This window comes from Delphinus delphis, chromosome X (assembly GCF_949987515.2).
Source record: "Delphinus delphis chromosome X, mDelDel1.2, whole genome shotgun sequence".
NCBI classification, from domain to species: Eukaryota; Metazoa; Chordata; class Mammalia; order Artiodactyla; family Delphinidae; genus Delphinus; species Delphinus delphis.
Window position 1 is genome coordinate 24,622,158 of NC_082704.1, and position 20,911 is coordinate 24,643,068.

Consider the following 20,911-nt stretch of genomic DNA (forward strand, 5'->3'; position numbering starts at 1 on the left):
ACAATATTTTACTATTAGAAACTAAAAAGAGTAAATAGAGGAAATGAAGAAGACAAAATTATTAAAGAAGTAGTATAAATAAATTTCCAAAAGTTGAAACTCATGAATCTTTAGAAGACCAAAAGGAAAATGTTTGGTCTTCCTAGTTGAAACTTTAATGTCTATCAATAAATTTTACCATTTTCTTTGTATAGGTCTTTTACATTTCTGGTTAAGTTTATTCCAAAATAAAATTAAAGCTCTTGTCTATTTTAATATGTATCTTTATTTTTCTGTTTGCAATATATCATTTGGATATTGCTGATATATTAGAACACTGCTTCTAATCTAATAGTAATTATTTGATAATCAGATGAAATCATTTGAAAGCATCCTCAGTTTTGTATCAATTTCCAATATTTATATCTCTTTCTTTGTCTTAATGCATTGGTTAGGTCTTCTAGTAAAATAATAAATAATAGCACCAATGGTGTTATTCCTGATTTGGGATGAATTATTAATATTCTACTATTAAGTATGACTTTTGCTGTAGGTTTGGTACACTTATCTAATGATGTTTTCTTCTTTCTTAATTTGCTATGAATTTTTAATATGCATAAGGATGACAGTTCAAATATTTACTGTTAGCTATTGAATTTATTTCATTTTATATTATTTTTATAATCTAAATCAATATATTTTGATTAAAATGGATTTTCATCCATACACAAAACATTACACAGGTCTGCACAGAAAACTCATTGTGAATTTTAAATAGCATGATAAATTTAGATTGTGCTTAGAAAATGTTAAAACTATCATTTTAAATTTAACATACATATATAAAATAAAAAGGGAAGCTAGTACAGCAATATTAATAGATCCCAAATATTTTGATTACACTGGAAGTTCTAGTCATAGTAAGGCATCTACAAATGTTTGACACAAGATAATATTTTCTACTCCAATCCAGATTTCTTTATTTGCCATTTAATAAAGGATAGGCTGGAAATGACTGACAGGTGTGCAATACTGTCAAGGAAATTACGAGTTTGTAAATTCAGCATTTATTTATTTTAAGTAACCATGCATAAGAAACTCTTAAGTTGTAGCCACATTGTTTCAGTATTCTGAATCCATGCAACCCACTGTTTCTACTTTGTTACATAGATTTTCTCAGTCTTCTTCCCCAATATACACGTCTCTTGATGTCAAGAAAGTTGTTTGTTTCATATGACCTAACAATTCAATCAAGTGATTTTTAAGTGAAAAAAGGGAAGCTTCCCCTCCCCTCACCCTTTTGGGAAGGGGAAGTCAGAAACTTCATTTAGACAGGAAAATAGGATCAGCTCTGCTACCAGTGATTCTCATAATCTTTAAAACCCTTTAAAAAAAAAACCCTTTTGTATTTTTTCAAATTTTCACACATATCTTCCCTTTTTTGGTAAAGCACAAATGGTTGTTGACTATGCAGATTATGCAGAGGAACTTCAGCTAAATGTTACTTCATCAGGAAGAACTGTGGATCAAGTAGGCACACAAAGTTATCAGAAATAATGATATTTACATAGGCAGTTCATATAAAAATGTAGAAAGTGAGGCAGGAGGTAGATGCCCCTCCCCCTCCCAGGGTAAGCAATTGAAGATTCATTCCCTGTGGACCAATACTCCAAGATGACAACAGCAGGACAATTGAGTCTGGGCCCTGCCCAGATAGAGGATAAGAGACCACATATTTCTCATTCTCAAAGTCAAGGAAACCTTCCCAACTAGAAAGCTCCTTAAGGTCAAAAAGGGAGGGGGCGCCACCCCATAGTAACTGATGCCAACTACCCATAGGCCTCTTCGGTAGAATCCATCTTGGCTAAGAGATGCACGCGCACATGGGAGGATCCTGAGATATACCAAATACAGACTCTGAACCAGGCAAATCAAAATGATTGGTCAAAGGAAACCTGGAAGAAATGCCCCATATAAGTGACTTAAACTACCGTGAGGGTGCAACTCTCTCTCTGAGTCTACCCATGTGTCTATCTACACGTATTGTACTCTTTTCTTCTCCTAATAGACACTTGTTTCACTACTTTACGTCTTTGTGGGAATTCTTTTCTTCAAAGCCGAAGGGCCAGGGCCTTATCACTGGCTATTTGTTCCTGGTGGTCTAGTGGCTAGGATTCGGTGCTCTCAGTGCCTTGACCTGACCTCGATCTCTGGCCGGGAACCAAAACCGTGCTTCAAGCTGCTACAGGCCGAGGCCACCCAAGATCAGAAAGTACGAGAAAAAATAAGATTTTAGGAGAGCCTTCTGAAAGACAAATTAGAATAACAATTCACGATGTCACATTCCTCTTTTCATGCTTTGTTAAAAAGCCTAAATTTATATTTGCTTCATGTTCCTTTCAGGAAGATGAATAAGTTATGCAAAACAAAGTACACCAATATTTAAATTATACAGAAAAGCTTAGGTTTGAAAATAATTTGACAAGGAGATAAGCAAGAGGGTCCAATTAAACAAACCCTTTGGCAAATTACTATTTCTTTTACCAACTCAATTTCTGTCATAATCTATAGAAAAAAATCCCTGACCAGCTAGGTGCTTCTATTTTAATTTTAAAAAGCAATATTTATTAATAATACTCCATAGCTAACCATTTTAAGCTCCTATCAAACTCAGGCAAGAAATTATTAAATTCATAAATGTGCTTTCATTGCATTTTAATGGAAATGAAATTAGATCTGTCTTATCAGAGGTGGGACTAGTCAACACTAAAAGAAGCAGAAGTACTGCCAAATAGTCGATTTACATAAATAAATTTGCCTCCTTTACAAATCAGGAAGTCTTTTCATGAGAGCTTGAAAAGCAACATCACTCCCCAAGCTGACTTTGAATTGATGGACTAGTGGTAAGTCCGATAAGATTTAACCAAAACGTTTCCTCTTTTTTCTCCACAGTAGGTAAATTTTAAGCATTGCTCTTCCAATGATACCTATCTAAATGTTAATACTGCACATCCTTTCCATACTATTATTGCATTCCTAGGGAAGAAATGCATATCCTGTACACAGCAATTTTGTTCAATCTTAAATAACAGATATTCTGAAATACTTAGTCCTGAATAATTCATTTATGCAATCTACAAAATGATGATTTCACAGCTTGCTTTTAAAGGATTTTACTAACTTTCATTGAATGATACTATATAAATTGACTAGATGATGTAGCAAATCTAATTGTCCAGGAATGTACACTAAGGGGACCTCTTTGGTTTTTCTGTAAAAATACTAACTCACTGAATCGTACAAAGAATTGTTCTTCAAGTTAGAATAAATTTTTGAAGGTCACCTAGGCCAAATTCCTACCAGATTAAAATAACAAATTTCTTCTATAGCATAACTACCAAGAGGCTATTTATTATTCACTGGAATGTCTTTAGTAACAGTATATCCCTGTGTGGTGTTGGCTCCTGATCAGGTGTTCACAGTTGCCCACGTCTTACCCTCTGCTTTGTCTTGACCAAATTTTTGTCAGATTTTTCTCTTCACTAAAGGTCCCTGAATTCTGCTTGTCCTCAAACCTAAGCAAGCACTGAAAAGCCAAAAATATCCCCTTATCAGCTTATCCCGAGAATAAGCTGACCCTCTCTATAAAAGAAAAGCCTTTTTGCTTGCTTTTGAGACACTTACACATTCCTGAGATCTGAGCCCTTTCCCTACTGGAACAGTCTTTCTTCTCAGTAAAGCCTCTCCTTATCTAACCCTGGATTTGTTTTTATATGACACTCCTATTAAAAAAATATGTGAAAGCCCAAAACTTGGTACTTTAAATAATTTATTTGACTCTGAACTCATTTTTTCAACACCGTGCTATCTATATTTCCTTTCCACTTTCTCTCTTCCTTCTATTTTCCCTTCCATTATATAAAGTCATGGACTTAAACGCTAATATTCTTACAGATACAAAATTCTAACTCACTGGTCCCTTGGGTCAACCTCATGGCTATTCATGACATTTCACCTGAAATATTGCTTCTCACGTCTTATCCGTTATGTGTACTTATAAAAGAAGCAGTTTCCTAAAGTATGTGTCATCAAGCAGCATTACTTTGCTAAGTAGCCACTAATACCTATTCATTGTCTACTAAATGCCCATATTCTTTAACTTGAAATTTAAGTTCTTCCAACAGTGGAGCAATAGACCCCAGTGTAACTTAAATGTTGTGGTATTTAAATATACAGGAACACTTTAGATGTGTGCATATGCAAAGATAAAATTGTGCAAGAACACGACAACTATGATTCATTTAGCTTGAATGTACAAAAAAAGTAAATTAAGCTATGTCTCTGCCATGTAGGTAAACTAGAACTAATGGCTTTGGCTCAAATGCATTGCAACAATGACTTTATAACTATGACTATAGAAATAAATTTAGTTAAATATTATCTAATAATTGTTTGTTGCTTTACTACCATATATCCAGGTCCACGGTAGGCACTATGGAGAAGAAAAAGAGAACTCTGAAACCTACATCTTACACTTTCACATACGATACACGATCTCAGAGACAGAAAAATTCCTAATGCAAATATGAAAAATAAACATTATAAAGGTAATTTTAGGACATCTGCTTCTGGCCATGATGGACAAGCTAGGTTAGATCAACCTTACTTCCAAGAATCGATAGAAAAGCTGGATAAAATATTTTTAAAGCATTTTTTTAAATGTGGGATACTATAGCTTGATTGAAATGGTAGTTACATGGATGTACACATGGGATACAATGGCATAGAACTATACACGCATATTGTACTAATGTCAATATCCTTATTTTGATATTATGTTAAAACTATATAAAATGTAACTACTGGAGGAAACTGGGATGAAGGGTACACTGTACCTCTCTGTACTATTTTGTCACTTCTGGTGAAACTATGATTTATTTTAAAACAAAAAGTTTTTTGTAAAAAAATGTTTGAAGGCATCAGAAAGTTACAATTAAAGGCAGGACTTGAGGGGTCAAGACCCCAGAGAGAAGAGAAACACAGAGAGATGAGTCCCACATTCAGTACTGCCCTTCCTCTACAGGCATTTACAAATTCATGACTGATAGCCAAAAAGTTAAGAATTTGAGCATAGCTCTCAGCATTCTCTTGGAGCTAAGAAGATAGAAATTGGAGTTTAGGACTGATCAAAGTGGTCGGCCCTCATAAAATAATTTAGTTTTCAGGTAGATCATCTTTACAGGGTTGTAAGGATGAACCAAAAATAGATCAGCTTTTGTAAATATTGAAACTCAGCCTCTATAATCAGCCCAAACTCTGGCTGAATTAAAGTGATCTCCCCCTAGCTTAGAGGCCACATGCAAAAGCCTTAAAATATCTCTATATTTCTATATATAACATCTGACATTGAATTTTTAAAAATGAACAGGCATACCATGTCTCAAGATCAAATAATCTAAAATCAAGAAGAAAAATGAACAAAAAGATACCCACAGGGGATCCAGGTTGTCAGAAATAGCCTTTACGATAATAATGATCTATATAATACTTAGGGAAAACTTAATAAAAAATATATAAAGCATATATAAGGGAAACCATAAGCATCTACAAGAAAAATCTCAAATAAACAACCTAACCTTACATCTAAAGGAACAAGAAAAAGAACAAACAAAATCCAAAGTTAGTAGAATGAGAGAAATCATAAAGAACAGAGCAGAAATAAATGAAACAGAGGCCAAAAAAAATAGAAAAGATCAATGAAACTAAGTGCTGGTTCTTTGAAAAGATAAATGAAATTAATAAACCTTTAGTTAAACGCATCAAGAAAAAAAGAGAGAGAATCCAAGTAAATAAAATAAGATATGAAATAGGAGAAATTACAATTGACACCATAGAAATACAAAGGATCATAAGAGATTATTATAAACAATTATACACCAATAAAATGGACAACCTAGAAGAAATCAATAAATTGCTAGAAATGTACCATCCCCTAAGACTGAATTTGGAAGAAATAGAAAATATGAACTTATTGCCAGTAATTAAGTTGAGTCAGTAATAAAAAAAATCTCCCCCAAGACATAAGTCCAGACCCCATGGGCTTCATAGATAAATTCTGCCAAGCGTTTAAAGAAGAATTAAAACATATATTTTTCACACTATTCCAAAAAATTGAAGAGGACTGAATGCTTCCAAACTCATTCTACAAGGCCATTATCACCCTAATAACAAAACCAGACAAAAATATCACAAAAAATTACAGGCCAATATCACTGATGAACATAAATGTAAAAATCCTCAACAAAATATTAGCAAACGGAATTCAACAATATATTAAAAGGATCAAACACCATGATCAAGGGGTATTTATCCCAGGAAAGCAATGGACATTTCAATATCCACAAAGCAATCAACATATCATACCACATTAACAAATTAAAGAATTAAAATAATATGACCATCTCAACAGATGCAGAAAAATGTTTTGGACAAAATTCAACATTCATTTATGATAAAAACTCTCAATAAAGTGGGTATAGAGGGAACATAACTCAACATAATAAAGGCCATATATGACAAGTCCACAGAAAAATCATATTCAATGGTGAACAGCTGAAAGTATGTCCTCTAAGATCAGGACCAAGACAAGGATGCCCACTCTCACCACTTTTATTCAACATAGTATTGGAAGTCCTATCCATAGCAGTCAGATAAGAAAAAAGAGATAAAAGGCAGCCAAATTGGAAATGAAGAAGTAAAACTATCACTGCTTGCAGACAACGATACTATCTACAGAAAGTCCTAAAGATGCCACTAAAAAACTATTAGAACTAATAAATGAATTCAGCAAAGTTGTAGAATACAAACTTAATATATAGAAATCTGTTGTGTTTCTATATACTGAGAACAAACTGTCGGAAAGACAAATTTAGAAAATAATCCCATTTATAACTGAATCAAAAAGAATAAAATGAAGTAAAAGACTTATATTCAGAAAACTATAAAACATTGATGAAAGAAACAGAAGATGACACAAATGGAAAAATATACTGTGCTCATGGACTGGAAGAGCTAACATTATTAAAATGACCATACTACTCAAGGCAGTCTACAGATTCAATGCAATCCCCATCAAAACACCAATGACATGTTTTCACAGAAATAGAACAAATAATTCTAAAATACATTGGAAAACACAAAATACCCCAAACAGTGAACACAATCATGAGGAAGAACAAGGCTGGAGGTATCACACTCCCTGATTCCAAACTATACTACAAAGGTACAGTAATCAAAACAGTATGGGACTGGCACAAAAAAAGACACATAGGTAATGGAACACAACAGAGAGCTCTGAAATGAACCCACGTTTATATGGTCAGTTAACCTATGATAAAGGAGGCAAGAATATACAATGGGGAAGAGATAGTGTCTTCAATTAATGGTGTTAAGAAATGTGGGCAGTTACATGGAAAAGAATCAAAATGGACTACTTTCTCATAATGTATACAAAAATAAACTCAAAATAGGTTAAACACTTCAATGTTAAGACTTGAAAACATAAAACTCCTAGAAGAAAACATAGGCAGTACGCACTTTGATGTGGATGTTAACAATATTCTTTTGGGTATGTTTCCTCAGACAAAAGAAACAAAAGCAAAAATAAATGGGACTACAGCAAACTAAAAAGCTTCTGCACGGAAAAAGAAACTATCAACAAAAAGAAAGACAGACTACTGAACAGGAAAAGATATTTGCAAACAATATATCTGATAACAAGTTAATATAGAAAATATACAAAAACTCATAAAATTTAACATTGAAAACCCCAATTAAAAATGGGTAGAGGACCTGAATAGACATTTTTCCAAAGAAAACATACATATGGCCAAGAGACACATGAAAAGAATGCTCAACATCACTAATCATCAGGGAAATGAAAGTCTCAAAACCCCAAGGAGATACCACCTCATACCTGTCAGAATGTCTGTCATCGAAGAGACAACAAATAGTAAGTATTGCCAATTATGTGGAGAAAAGGGAACCGTGGTGCACTGTGGGTGAGAATGTAAATTGGTGTAGCCACTACGGAAAATGGTATGAAGGTTCCTCAAAAAATTAAAATAAAACTGCCATATGATCCACCAATTTCACTTTGGTGAAAATACTTTGGGTATTCACCCAAAGAAAATAAAAACACTAATCCTGTGACACATATGCACTCCAATTTTCATTTCAGCATTATTCACAATAGCCAAGACATGGAAACAACCTAAATATACATGAATAGACGAATGGATAAAAAAGACATGGTGTGGGGCTTCCCTGGTGGCGCAGTGGTTGAGTCCACCTGCCGATGCAGGGGACACGGGTTCGTGCTCCAGTCCGGGAAGATCCCACATGCCACGGAGCGGCTGGGCCCGTGAGCCATGGCCGCTGAGCCTGCGTGTCTGGAGCCTGTGCTCCACAACGGGAGAGGCCACAACAGTGAGAGTCCCGTGTAATGCAAAAAAGAAAAAGAAAAAAAAAGACATGGTATGTATATACACACACACACAATGGAATATTATTCAGCTATAAAAATAATGAAATCTTGCTATTTGCAACAACATGGATGGATTTAGAGGGTATTATGCTAAGTGAAATAAGTCAGAGAAAGATAAATGCCACATGATCTCACATTTGGCAACTAAAAAGCAAAACAAGCAAACAAAACAAAACAGACTCATAGATACAGAGAAATATGGGTGATTGACAGAGGGGAGGGCATGGGGGTGTCAATAGATAAAGGGAATTAAGAGGTATAAACCTTTAGTTATATGAGAAATAGGTCATAGGGATATAATACAGCACAAGGAATGTGATCAATAATATTGTAGTATCTTTGCATTGGGACAGATGGTTACTAGATTTATTGTGGTGATAATTTCCTAATGTATGCAAATGTCAAATCATGTAGTACACCTGAAACTAACATAATATTGTATGTCAACTTTATTTCAATAAATAAACAAAATTTACATTTTGAAAAAAAATCCTGGACCTTATCAAAATTCAAAGCTTTTGCTCTTTTTTTTTTTTTTTTTGTGGTACGTGGGCCTCTCACTGTTGTGGCCTCTCTCGTTGCAGAGCATAGGCTCCGGACTCGCAGGCTCAGTGGCCATGGCTCACGGGCCTAGCCGCTCCGCGGCATGTGGGATCTTCCCGGACTGGGGCATGAACCCATGTCCCCTGCATCAGCAGGCAGACTCTCAACCACTGCGCCACCAGGGAAATCCCTTTTGCTCTTTTGAAGACATTATTATGAAAATAAAAAGAGCATAGACTTGGAGATAATTAACATAATACATAAGAGGTTGTATACAGAATATATATAGAATTCAATTCAATAATTAAAAGACACATTTTTAATTTAAAAGTAGGCAATACATCTTCTTAGAAAGTAACAGAAGACATAGCAATGATTGAAAAAACACAAAAAGGTTTTCAGCATCATTAGTCATTTGGAAATTGAAAATTAAACCATGAAAGGTAGCACTCTGCACTCATTAGAATAAAATTAAATGAATGACAATTTCAAGTGTGGGTGAAGATGCAGAGCAGCTTGAGGTCTTATATGTTGCTGGTGTAAGTGTAAAATGGTAAAAATCACTTTGGGAAACAGATTTTAAAATTTTTTATACAAGTTAAATATAGACCTAACCTATTAATCACTCTTAGTTATTTTCCAAAGGTAAATAAAGAAGTAATATCTACAGAAAGACTTATTCAGGAATTTCATAGCTTCTCTGTTTAGAAGAATTTCTCTATTTAGAACTAAAATCTGGAAAAATACAAACATCTATCAAGAAGAGACTGTATGAACTATGATATATCCATACAATGGAAAAGTACTCAGTACGAAAATTACAAACTATTTGAACATGCAACTGTATGGATGATAACAAAAGGATATTTTGGGTTAAGGAAGCTAGAAACAAAAGAGTACTTACTGTACAATCCCATGCATATGAATTTCTACAGTAGATAAAATTAAGTTGCTGTGATACACATCAGAATGTTGGTTACCTTGGTGGGTGGTTATCTTGCAAAGGGGTGTGAGGTAACTTTCCTGAGTGATGGAAATGTTCTACCTCTTAACTAGTGTTACATAGGTGTGTATATCTGTTAAAGCCTTCAAACTGTGTGTCTAATTTTTTGCATTTAATCATATGTAAATTACATCTAAAAAGTAGTTTCTAAAATGAAGTAAAAGTAACAACTTTCTAAGACCCAAAAAAATGAGAAAATTCACTATCAGTAGACCAGCATTAAAGGGAATATTAAGGGAGGAGTTCACACAGAATAAAACTGATCTTTGATGGTAACAAGGAATTGCAAGAAAGAATGAAAAATAAAAAGTAAATGTGGAGTTAAAATCTAAATTCATATTATATAAATGAAACAATAATAATGATATTCTGTGGGGTACAAAATACTTGGAGATTATGAAGAATTCAAATGTGTGACAAAAATAGCACAGAATGCAAGAAGGTGCTAAATGGAGTTCACCTATTCTAATGGTTTTTAATTGTCAATAAAGTTGAAATATTCTACTTTATATCGTGCTTACTAAGCTAAGAATGAATCTTGTAATTGTTACAATAGCAATTAAAAAATAGTAAAAGAATGTATAACTATTGCTCAAAAATCAATCTAATTTGGGATGAATAAAAAGTTCTGGAGATTGATAAAGGTGATGGCTGCACAATAATGTGTATGTACTTAATGGTACTGAATCGTACACTTAAAAATTGTTAAAATGGAAAATGTTATGTTATGTATTTTTTACAATTAAAAATTCAATCCATGTAATTATATAATTTCTCACATCGATAGAACAAAGGAGGAAATCATATGATCCTTTCACTGGATGCAGCAAAACGTTTAATAAAAGCCAACATTCTCACATAATAATAATAATAATAAAACTGCCAGCAAACTAGAAAAAAACAGGGATATTGCTAAATTTGACAGTTTGTTTCTGGAAAAAGCATAGTGGAACAGTAGAAAAGGAAAAATTAATGGTTCTTGGTCAATCGTATAACCATATATTAAAAAAATTAAGAATCATGACTCATACCTCACAGCATACACAAAATTAAATTCCACGTGGATTGTAGATTGCAACATAAAGAGGTAAAGGAGTACGCCTTCTAAAAGACAACCCAATTTGCTAAAAGATAATCATGAGAATATATTCATGATCTTGGGGTAGGAGAAGATGTCATAAGCGCTAACCATAAAGAAGAGAGTTGATAAATTGGACGACAAAATTAAAAAATGATTTCATAAAACAAATCTCCATGAAAAGAATGAAAAGTCAAGCCTTTTCAGCATTGGGAGAAAATAACTGCAACCCATTACATACAACAATATGGATGAATCTTAAATATAATATTGAGCAAATGAAACCAGACACAAAAGAGTGCATTGTGTGATAACATGTATATCAAATTCAAAAATATAAAAGCCTTATCTTAGATTATACAACTTGGAAGAGTACTTTGGGGTAGAGGATCTGTTGGCTGGGATGAAGTGTCTAAGATGCTGGCAATTTTCTATATATTGGTCCAGGTGATGTTTATCTGGGCATATTCACTTTGTAAAACTTCATTGATTGGTACACTCACCCCATCATGATTTTCTATGTGTAAATTATATTGAATATAAAAGTTAGTTCTTGCCAGCTAATTTATATAGTCACTTTGTACTAAACACAGCATGCCTCTATTTTTTTAGTTTACATTTTAAATCAGAATGACTAAAATCTTGGTCTCCCAAATTAAATTTTGTTGAAAGATGCTGGAAAAACATTGCCAATACAAAAATGGAATTATAAGAAAATGTATAAACTAGAGAATAATGCAAAGCCAACTGTGCTTCTTAGTGAATACCAGAGGGAAAATGAAATCTATCATGTTATGAGAGAACTGAATGTCCAGGAAAAAGGTGCAAAAGTGCTGCAAAATATGAGCTGGATACCTAGTATCTAAAGATATTCATATATATATATAAAATATTTAGATATACCCTATTTATTTATATCTAGATATATTTAGGTAAACCTAGGTATTAGATCTGCCATATCTAAAGATATGTGTACTCATGACTGGTAATCTAAATTAATGATGGTGATGTTCTATCCCTTCAGAAGGAAAAACGTATTATTCCTGATACCCAGCTAAAAATGTTCAGGGATAAAAATACTTGGATATATCAAAAAAAACACACCAAAACTAGAGCACAATATTATTACACTACTAAAGGCTGTGAGGAGATAAAGATGATACTACCTTTGAATAATAGAAGACAACTTCCTGTAAAAAACAGAAAGGTAATGAAGTCTTCAAATAATGGTAGAAATTGGTAAAATGGAGATGGTGGGAAAAGTATGGAGAACTTTGGGATCAGAGACAAGAAAGAAATGTGCAAAGAACAATGTGAAAAGAAAATGTGGATAGGATATTAATGCCAAGAATTTTACTGAGAAAGAGTGCAATGATAATGCTACATTGAGTGTAGCAGGTTGGAGAGAGAAGTAGTTCTTATATTTTATTATGGCACACAAAATCTGTAATGCTTATTTAAATACAGAGTTCCAAGCTCCCTCCAAAATACTCTTATTCAGTAGGATTGGGGCAGGTCAATAGTTCTACATGTTTAACAAGAACCCCAGGCAATTTTGCTACAAATGGCCATGGGTATGAAATTTTGGAAAATACTGCCTTAGTATAAGGGACACCAAGAATGGGTCTCAGGGCAGGTTCAGTGTTGAATTGTATTCAATATCGGGATAATACTTTTATTCATTTTGTACTGCAATGAGGGTTTATAGACGTCATCAGATTACTGTGGTATCAAACAAGTTGTCACAAATCACTGTTGTAAAGATTGGTACTTTAAAGACTTGAAAATAGACTTCCAGTTTTACTCTAGTCCTTAAAAGAAAAAGGCTGAGCAAACTGAAAATCAATAATTTTACTTGGACCCAGCAGAAAACCGAGATTGCAGGGCAAACTGTCATGTCAAAATTATTATGAACAATTCTATGTACATCAATTTGATAACAGATGAAATAGACCAATTCCTTGAAAGACATAAACCAACAAAACACAAGAAGAAACAGATAATCTAAATAGGCCTATATCTACTTATAACAACTGAATCAATAATTAATAACCTTCCAAAAGAGAAAACACCAAGCCCATAAGGTTTTCTACCAAAATTTAATGAAAAACAGATACCGATTCTTTACAATTGCTTCCTGAAAATAGAAGCAGAGGGGATATTTCCTAACTCATTTTATGAGGTTTGCATTACCCTATCACTAAAACTAGACTAAAGTTATTACGGAAAAGGAAAACTACCTAGCAATATGTCTCATGAACACTGGTGCCCAACACCTTAATTAAACATTAGCAAATCAGGGCTTCCCTGGTGGCGCAGTGGTTAAGAATCCGCCTGCCAATGCAGGGGACATGGGTTCGAGCCCTGATCCGGGAAGATCTCACATGCCACGGAGCAACTAAGCCCGTGTGCCACAACTACTGAGCCTGCACTCTGAGCCCGTGTACCACAACTACTGAAGCCCGTGTGCCTACAGCTTGTGCTCCACAACAAGAGAAACCACTGCAATGAGAAGCCTGCACACCACAACAAGGAGTGGCCCCCACTCGCCGCACCAGAGGAAAGCCCACGTGCAGCAACAAAGACCCAACGCAGCCAAAAACAAAATTAAAATTAAAAAAGAATTAGCAAATCAAATCCAACAACATATAAAAAGAATGATACACCATAACCAAAGGAGATTTATTCCAGATATGCAAGACTCATTCAATATTTGAAAATTGATCAATACAACCGATAACAATAGGCTATAGAAGATGTCCAAATAGAATTAGAGGCAAAGGAGAAGTAAATATAAAGATTAGGTTTTTTATAACATCTTTATTGGAGTATAATTCCTTTACATTTTTGTGTTAGTTTCTGCTGTATAACAAAGTGAATCAGCTATACGTATACATATAACCCCATATCCCCTCCTTCTTGCATCTCCCTCCCACCTTCCCTATCCCACCCCTCTAGGTGGACACAAAGCACTGAGCTGTGGTCTTCTGCCAGCATTCAGTAGGTGTTCTGTAGGAGTTGTTCCACATGTAGATGTATTTTTGATGTATTTGTGGGGAGGAAGGTGATCTCCATGTCTTACTCCTCTGCTATCTTGAAGGTCCTGCTAAAGATTAGTTTTTGAATGATAGTGAGGAAGCAGGGATATTGAAGAATACAGTGTCAGGGAAAAACTGTTTCATATCTGATGTTTCTGAGTGAAAATATTTTACTTTTTTTTTATTCTTCAGATTTGGTTTTAACATTTACTACACAATAACTATGGAAAAATAAACTACCATATTTAAATAGCTAGAATGAGCTATTTTGAAAAGTTCAAAATTTACCTTTGAAAGAATAAATATTTCCATTTCACACAATTATATTTCCTAGTTTGCTTGCTCTTGTAGAAAGATATTAGACTGAATGAAAATAGTAACCGCCAATTCCTACAAATGGATTTATAGATTTATTTGTTTTCCCTCTGACTCCAAACGTTACTTGGATATTTTCACCAGAGATTGTGTTAAACAGATCTCACATGCCAAAAACACATACAGAGTAAGATTCATTATGTATAAGTTACACATCATGAGTATACTGAAAGGAATTAAGACCAAATGATAATATAATAACAGGTTTTTCTCGGAGGTGGTGTTGACTATAATATGCACGTAAGAATTTTCTTTAACCTTTACCTAATAATTTAGAAGAAAATAAAACTAGGAATAAGAACATAAAAATAATTCATAATTCCACCAAATATTTTTCTTTACATTTAACTGTATCATTTTCAGCCTTATTCAATGTAAGTACATAAAAGGAAATTGATAATATACTGCTTATTCGTGGTATCTTATTTATTTTAAATAAACTATTTTTAAAATTTACTTTTATTGCGGTAATATTGGTTTACAACACTGTATAAGCCTCATATGTACTACATTTCTACATCTGTATACCCTACAGTATGCTCACCACCAAAATTGTCACTCTCTGTCCCCCCCCCCACCCCCTACCCCTTCCCCTCTGGCAACCACTACTCTTTCTTTTCTCTGTAATTAGACTATTTCTAAGGAGCAGTTTTAGGTTTACCAACAAAAACTGAGTGAAAAGTACGGAGTTCCCATGGATCCCCTCAACCTCCCCAGACAGTTTCCCGTATTAACATTTTGCTTACATGGTATATTTGTTACAATTGATGAGCCAATATTGATGCATTATTTTAAACTAAGGTCCATAGTTTACTTTAGGGTTAGCTCTTTGTCTTGTATATTTTGTGAGTTTTAAAAAATGTATAATGACATGTAACCACCATTACAGTATCATACAGAATAGCTTCACTGCCCTAAAAATCCCCTCTGCTCTAACCATTCATCTGTAGGTTGTTTTTAAAGTGATCATGAACTTCTTTAAACATACCTAAATTAGAGATGATCATAATAAATCAAATGGCACCAAGACTCAACAATTATTAAGAATATCCCTCAGTGTCTTATCACCTGAATTTAAAATTTTCTTTTGCTGAAGTATTCAAAAATGAATCCCAGGTGTCCTGTGATTTTTACACCCGCATATTTTAGTATTAGCTTGTTTTTTCTCTGCTTACCATTAACTGCAAGTATTTCCTCAAGCCTAAAATATTTTTAAGTATGAATTTTAATAGCTGTAAAGGATTCCATGTGGGTATGTACCATGCTTTATTGAATCATTCTTTTATTGTTGCGCACTTGAGGTATTTCGAAAGTTTTAGTTTTACTGAAAAAATGCAAAGAACAGTATTCAATGTAAATCTTTATTCCTAGGAAATAGAGATGTAGGTCAATTTCTCTGAGTTGAATTACTAGTTTAAAGAGTACAAGTATTGTTAAGGCTCGATACATAATTGCAATCTGCTTTCCAGAAAGGCATTGATTTACATTTGTATGGCAATGTGTAAGAAAGAGTGCTGAAGTGCAGTACTTTAAATATATATTTGGTCAACTCTTTAGTGTATGACTGTAACAGCAACTTTGTTTCAGGATGTAATCTCAGAGAAATGTACCTCCACTGATCAGAATGCAAGTGATCAGAATATAAATGATATCTTGCTTTTTACATTTGAGAAAGTCAAATGCAAAGAAAAGATATTCAAATGAATAATTGTGTTTTTTAAAAAATCAATATTGAGTAGTAATATCAGCAAAAGGAAAGAATAGGAAGCCCTGGACGCTCTTTCCCTGGAGAGACACACCCATTCAACAATGATGTATGCATTAGTTCTCTTGGTGAAAAATCCAGAAACCAATTGAGAGGCTCCAGCACCCTAGATTAGCGTGAAACCAGTGACACCGAAGCCTGTAGAAAAATCCAAGACTTTCTCTTGTCATAATCCCACCCCTCTCCCATTCTGTGAATTGTCTTTGCACTTTCTTGTGTCCTTAAGCACAGACATTTTTAACCTTGCTGATGTACAATGTACCTATTTTTTGTTTTGTTCTTTTGATATCATTTCTAAGAAATAGAGGCCATGTTGTTTTATGCCTATGTTTTCTCCTAAGACTTCTATAGTGTTTTCTCTGACATTTAGATCTTTGATGAATTTTGAATTAATTTTAAAATACGGTATGAAGTAGGAGTCCAAATTAATTTATTTACATGTGGATATCCAGTTGTCCCTGTACTATCTGTTCAAAAGAGTCTTCTTCCCCCTGTTTAGAAGTTTTCAAAGCATAAACTTTTAGTTAAATTTATTCCTAAGTTTTTTTATTTTTTGATGCTATTATAAGTGTAACTGTCAATAACATTTTTGGTTTGTTCATTGCAAATATAGGGAAATATAATTGATTTTTGTACATTGATCTTGTATCCTGTAACCTTGTTGAATTAGTTTATTAGTTCTAGATGGAGGTAGTTTTACTTCTTCCTTTCCAATCTGAATGCATCTTATTTCATATCCTGTCTAATTGCCTGGCTAACACCTCAAGTACAACGTTGAATAGAAGTGGTGAGAATAGAAATCTCTGTCTTGTTCCTGATCTCACAGGGATAGCATCTAGTCTTTCACCATTCAGTATGTTAGCTGTGGATGTTTTTTGTTTAGATGCCCTTTATCAGATTGAGGAAGATCCTCTGCATTCCTAGTTTTTTGTTTGTTTGTTTGTTTGTTTTAATCACTGGGGATATGAAATTTTTTCAAAAGCTTTTTCTACAACTATCAAAATGATAATGAGGATTCTGTCGTTTATTATATTGATATTTTGTATTTCATTTATTTGTGGATTCCTGGGATAAATAACACTTGGTCACGGTGTATAATGCTTTTTATGTATTACTGGATCCAGCTTGCTAGTATTTTGTTGAGGATTTTGCATCTATATGCATAAGGAATAATGGGCTGCAGATCTCTCTTCTCATGATTTCATTATCTGGATTTGGTATCAGGGTAATGCTGGCTTTATAGAATGAGTTGGAAAATGTTCCTTTATCTTTGAGTTTTTTGGAAGAATTTGTGGATAATTGGTATTTCTTCTTTAAATGCTTGGCAAAATTCACCAGTGAAGCCACCCTAGCCTAGAATTTTTTTTTCCATTACTAATTTAATTTCTCCACTAATGATAGTTTGCTAGGGCTGCTGTAGCAAAGTGCTACACACAGGGTACCTTAAACAATAAAAATTTATTTTCTCACAATTCTGAAGGCTAGAAGTTTGAGATTAGTGTTGACAGGTTGGTTCCTCCTGCAGGTCATGAGCAAGAATCTGTTCTAGGTCTCTCCTCTAGTTTCTGGTGGTTTACTGTCCATCTTTGGTGAATCTTGGCTTATAGAAGCATCACCCCAATTTCTGCCTTCATCTTCACATAATGTTACCCTGTATGTATGTCTGAGTACAAATTTCTCATATTTGTAAGGACACCAGTCATATGACCTCATCTTAATTATATCTGCAAAGATCCTATTTCCAAATAAGGTCACATTCTGAGGCACTGGAGGTTAGGATTTTCACATACGAATTTTGGGAAGGGGAAGCTTGATTCAATTCATGATACTTGTTTTTGGTCTCTTCAGATTTTTTATTTCTTCTTAAGTCTGTTTTGGTTTTTATGTGTTTCTAGAAATTTTTCCATTTCACTGAAGTTAATGTGTTGACATAGAGTTATTTATAGTATTTCCTTCCAATCATTTTCTGTGATGTCAGTAATAATATACCTTTTTTCATTACTTATTTTAATAAATTGAGTCCTCTCTTTTTTCTTGGTCAGTCTAGCTAAAGCGTTATCCATTTTTCTCTTTTCCTGGTATCCTAAGGTGGAAGGTTAGGTTGTTGTTTTGAGATTTCTTTTTTACTGTAGGCATTTACAGCTATAAGTTTCCCTCTAAGTGCAGCTTTAGCTACATTCCTTAAATTTTGGTATGTTTTATCTCCATTTTCATTTGTTCCAAAGTATCTTCTAATTTTTGTATGATTTCTCCTCTAACCCTTTGGTTATTTGGGAGTATGTTATTTAACTTCCACTATTTGGGAATTACAAAAATTTATTTCTGTTATTAATTTCTAATTTTACTCCACTGTGATAGAATATCATATCTTTTATGATTTCTATCTCTTTAAATCTATTCAGACTTGTTTCATGGGATAGCATATGGTTTATCTTGGAGAATGTTCCATGTACACTTGGGAAGAATTCTGCTCTTTTTTGGTAGAATGTTCTATAGATGTCTATTGGTCCTAATTTGTGTATAGTGTAGTTCAAGTCTTCTATTTCCTTATTATCTTCTGCCTAGTTCTATTATGTTTGTTTTATAGGAATACCAAGTAATTTTAAAAATGAATACCAAAAATCATATATTAAAAGAAAACCTCTAGGAACTTCCCTGGTGGCCCAGTGGTTAAAAATCTGCCTTCCAATGCACGGGACGTGGGTTTGATCCCTGGTTGGGGAACTGAGATCCCACATGCCGTGGGGCAACTAAGCCCGTGTGCTGCAACTACTGAGCCCACGTGCTCTGGAGCCCATGTGCCACAACTAGAGAGAAGCCCACACACTGCAATGAAGATTCTGCATGCCACAACTAAGACCCAACACAGCCAATTAAAAAAAAAAAAAAAAAAGAAAACTGCTAGAGGTTCCAGATGATTTTATTATACACCAAATAGTATTCATAAGCTCCTCTGCTAGTCAGTTAAAGTTGGAGGTGATAATTTCATGCAGACAGGGACTCATGGAGTTAATATTGGGTTGTAGATTTGGTAAGGCTCAGTTTACAACTGGTTTATCCTGTGGGTATGCTGTAGTTCACCAGAAGTTCCCAATGTAAATCTGCTGTGTTGTTCATTGGAGTCCCTCTTATTGATGGGTCATGAACTATAATCTTTAAATTTTCAGCACTGCAAGATTTTGGAAATTTTGTTTTTCACATATTTTTGACTTAGCTTTTTAGTCTACTACCCACCATAGGTTCAGAATATAGCCAATGTTTTCAGAGGGAGGACTCCAGACATCTGTGGCCCTAAAGCCTCCTATTTTGTTGCTCCATTGCATACTACTCCCAAAAGTTCTGCTGGTTTTAGTCTTCTGATCTCTTCTCAGCTTTCTACTTCTTAACCTCTTCCTTAATTTGAAATTGGCAAATGCTACTATGGGAAAAATGATTGAATGACTGCATATCTTAAGCTTACCTTTACATGTTTCAGCCTTGTACAGAATCTTATCCCCTGTTCTCTGATGCCTTTAAGCAGATTTGAAAAAAAATTTAGCTGGCATTTCCACTAGTTCTCAGAGGGACACAAATCACTTCATCCTATGCATAAGCAGACACTAATTGGGAAAGGTTTCCATAGATATTCAAATTAATTATGACATCAAACTCATTAATAGACAGAGAATTATTCAGATTTTCCATGTCCTCTTGTTTCATTTATTCACATTTCTTTTTTTTTCTTTACTCAGGTTTTTAATTGTAAAATACGATATGCATACTGAGAAGTGCACAGAACAAAACTGTCAATGTGACAAATAAAAAGAGAATACTTACATAACCAGTACTCGAATCTGAATATTCACCTGTATTTCTAAGGAAACTTTCTCCTTTCATCTAGTTAAAAAATTTATTTTTGTAAAGTTGTTCAAATTACCCAGCTAATGTCTTTATAATAATCCATAGGATCTAAAGTGATGCCCATTTTTCATTCCAGGTACTGGTTATTTCTGTCCTGCCGTTTTTTTTTTTCTTGATTGGTCTTGACAGAGTGAAAAAAAACAAACATATTGTAAATGAGCCAACATTTGGCTTTATTTATTCTCTATTGTATATTTGCTTCATATTTTATTATGTCTCTCTTGACTTTGATCATTTCCTTCCTTCTACTTCAAACTTAAATGATCTTTTCTGTTATCTTGTTCTAAACTTACTATGAAATAAATGTTAAAATCTCCACTTAGGACTATGGATTAATCTATTCCTTTAGTTATGTTAGTCTTTGCTTAGTGTATTTTGAGATTATTTCATTAGGTTTATACAAAGTTAGAATGTATATATATATATATATTCCTGGTATTTTGAGACTCTATCCTTATGAAATAACTCTATCTCTAGTCATACTTCTACTTTTATGTTCTATTTTTGTCATACGAGTACAACTAGAACAGTTTTCTTTTTGTTGATATCGTAACCCTTTTTCATATTTTGCTCTTCAATCTATTTATGTCATTTTATTTAGAGGGCATCTCTAGTTTTTTTATCCAGACTGATTTTGTCTTTAATTAGGAAATTAAGCTATTTAATGGAATGACTGATATATTTG